The following is a 3897-nucleotide window of genomic DNA, read 5'->3' on the forward strand; positions in this document are numbered from 1 at the left end:
TTTATGTCGCGATTACGACAAAAACATCTCAAACGGACATTTGGATAGAACTCCACGATAAATAGAATAGAAAATTCTTTCAGAGGCTCACTTTATGCTGGCTTTTGCAAAACCGCCCATCGGCCAGTTGCAAAACCGCCTAAATCGCCGTTGTGGCAAAAATGAGATTTGGTAACCCTGAACTCCAGGCATCGAGATTTATGCATAAAAATCGTTAAATCGTTATTAAAACAACAGATTTGTAAAATAATAGCAAGATAAAATACCGCCTATCAAGGCTATGCCTTCAAAGAATAAACCGTTTTTTCGCTCCTGTAAAATTTGAGTGCCGTAAGATACGCGGTTTCGCAATTGGGCGATGAGCGGTTTTGCAAAAACATCGACGATATGCATTTGTAACATCACGATATGTAATATAAAAATACCAATTTTCATATTGAAACCAACGCTTTATTTTGACTAAAATTTGCTTTTAATAGAGGTCCTTGTATTCGTACACTCATCTTGATCTACATACATATATCTCTAGGAAAGTTAAGTATGGTAAAATTACACTCTTGGCACAAGATATAAATTGATACATATGAATTGTGAATTTAAGATGCTTGTTCCGTAATAAAACCCAATATTTCCATTTTATGAGTTTTAGGTGCAATTATAGTTCTACATATTCAGATTAGTGTAATAAGTTTATAAATGGAAAAAAAAAAATGCAATTAACTCTGACCGATTTTTGAAAATTTGTTTCAAACCGAAAGGATCATTTATTCCACTCAATCCCTACTTTCCAATGAGTAAATAGAACATCAAAGGTGATTTTAATTTTTATCTTTTTTTTGCTTGTTTGAAACCATTTATATGACCAAATCAATGCTTTTTCTCAATTATCTTTTCAGACAGGTTCTACAATACACATCCGAGTGAGAACCTGCCTGATTGCGTTTTGCAATAGAACAATTAAAATATTGTACAACCACTTTAAAGAGCAAATACCCTGAGTTATCAGTATGCATTTTGTACTACTAAATGTTTAGATCTTTGCATTGACGTCGATACATTAGTTATGTATATGAACTAATCTTAGCCTTTTTTGGGTAGATTATGGGTGGCAACGCAGCCTCAGTTGAGTTGACAATGGGCATCGCCACTGAAATGAAAATTTACGGGTCAGGTCGTTTTGTTCCGGTTGTAACCACATCGCAGTGTTGCGTGGATTATAAAAAGTATGATGTACGGTGTGAATTTCAAGTAACATTTTATCAGTTGTGAAGTTGCAACAGTATCCCAGTTTCATCAGTGCTGCAGTNTCTGAAATGAAAATTTACGGGTCAGGTCGTTTTGTTCCGGTTGTAACCACGTGTTGCGTGGATTATAAAAAGTATGATGTACGGTGTGAATTTCAAGTAACATTTTATCAGTTGTGAAGTTGCAACAGTATCCCAGTTTCATCAGTGCTGCAGTATTGCCGCTTTTATTACGTGCCTAGTGTAGGGTATTTTACCTATATGTTTTTATACTTGTTTAAATTCTTTATGCTCAATGGATTTATTTGTTATCAAAAAGAAAATTTTTGATTATTCAATAACATGATTCAATAAAACAGGTAGAAGCCAATTTGACGTCAAACCTACAAAAGTCGAAAGTTTTCGGGAGAGTAAAAAAAAANATTTATGTTCAATGGATTTATTTGTTATCAAAAAGAAAATTTTTGATTATTCAATAACATGATTCAATAAAACAGGTAGAAGCCAATTTGACGTCAAACCTACAAAAGTCGAAAGTTTTCGGGAGAGTAAAAAAAAAGAGCGTGTGTAAGGAAAAATAAAAAAATTAAATTTTACTGGTTGACGTTTTTAAGTAATTTTGAAGTTTATTTTTATTTATTTATTTTCCTTAGTTAAAATTTGTTACTTGTATGTTGTTTTCTGTTTTCATTTATGAGTTGCAGTGTTGTTGGAGGGACTTTTCGGCATAAGGGTCATAGGAACAACACTTGGCATAAAACGTGCCTTTCCTTTACCTCCCGATGTATTTGTGAAATCTGCTCCTTTAAAATGTTTAACGCACAGCAAGGCATTTCGCTGAAGCTCTGCCCCACAGCTGCTTTCGCAAAGCTCCATACGCGAAGGACATTGAATCACGTTAAAAAAATTAGTTGTATATGCCTTATATTTAACACCACATCAAAAATAACGCTTCAGGTGTTGCAGTTTTAACACATACACTAAGTATAAACCGCACAACACTACAAAAATTCAAATGTTAACAAATTTTAATTAACATTTGAATTTTTGTAGTGTTGTGCAGTTTATACTTAATGTATGTGTTAAAAATGCAACACCGAAGCGTTGTTTTTTATGTGGTGTTAAATATGAAGCAGATACCATTTAACTCAATGTCCTTCGCCTAAAGAGCGTTGCGAAAGCAGCTGTGGGCCAGAGCTGCAGCGAAATGCTTTGCTGTGCGTTAAACATTTTAAAGCAGCAGATTTCATAAATGCACCGGGAGGTACAGGAAAGGCACGTTTGATGCCAAGTGCTGTTCCTATGACCCTTATGCCGGAAAGTCCCTCCAACAACACTGCAACTCATAAATTAAAAACATAAAACAACATACAAATTAACAAATTTTAACTAAAAAAATAAATAAATAGAAACAAAACTTCAAATTTCCTCAAAAAAGTCAACCAGCGAAATGTACTTTTTTATTTTTCCTTACACACGCTCATTTTTATTTTTACTCTCCCGAAAACTTTGACTTTTGTAGGTTTGATGTCAATTTGGCTTCTACCTGTTTTTATTGTACCATGCCTATATTCAATAACAAACTTTCAAACAAGAAATAAATATTTTTAAATTGAACAATATATCATACGATATAGTGGCGATCCTGCAATTGAACAATTATCATACGATATACCTAGAACCTGGCCATTTAATTCTAAATTATAATTGATGAGCATGCAAAAACATGGACTCGAATCGTCACATACGATATCGTATTACTCGTTATGTAAAAACATATTTTGGATTATGACATACGTGAACGTGTAAGTACTCTTTATCCCATCTAGCTTGAACCATAATAAAAATATAGTAAGGTAGAACCGCTGAGAGTTACTTTTAAAATTCTTGACGTTTCCAAACATTTTAATTTTTAAATTCACTCACAAACTCACACACACATTTTCATTTTCAATCTCAAGCAACAACAATTTCGAACAATTTCAATTTTATATGATTTTAAAATGCTGGCAAACTTAAAAAAAAAATCATGGCCGACAAATTGAGAGAACGGTTCTACCTTGCTATGTTTTTATCATGGCTTGAACCACTGACGTATCACGTAAATTTCTTTCGTATGGTTTTCGATCCGTGAACGGACGTTATGATTCGACCCATGATTAAATGCTGGGCTCGAATCGTCACATACGATATCGTATTACTCGTCACGTAAAAACGCCGTTTTCGGATTATGACATACGTGAGCGTACTCTTTATCCCATTCAGCTTCTAGGACTGACGGTATCACGTAATTTTCTTTCGTATGGTTTTCGATCCGTAAACGGATGTTACGATGCGAGCCCTGATTTTACGTGACGAGTAGTACGATATCGTATGGATTCGAGCCCAGGGCTCCAATCGTCACATACGATATCATACTACTCCTCACGTAAAAACACATTTTTCGGATTATGACATACGTGAACGTACTCTTTGTCCCATTTAGTTTATACTGCCTGACGTATCACGTAGTTTTCTTTCGTATCGTTTTCGATCCGTGGACGGATGTTACGATTTGAGCCCAGAATTGGAGCTAAGTTGCTAGAATAAGGCATTTATATAAACTAGTTTGTGAATAGAGGAATTCTTCGCAGTAATACTGTGGGTCGCATTT

The sequence above is a fragment of the Rhagoletis zephyria genome, unplaced genomic scaffold (assembly GCF_001687245.7).
Source record: "Rhagoletis zephyria isolate East Lansing unplaced genomic scaffold, Rhagoletis_zephyria_1.1 Rzeph_scaffold_00393, whole genome shotgun sequence".
Classification (NCBI taxonomy): Eukaryota; Metazoa; Arthropoda; class Insecta; order Diptera; family Tephritidae; genus Rhagoletis; species Rhagoletis zephyria.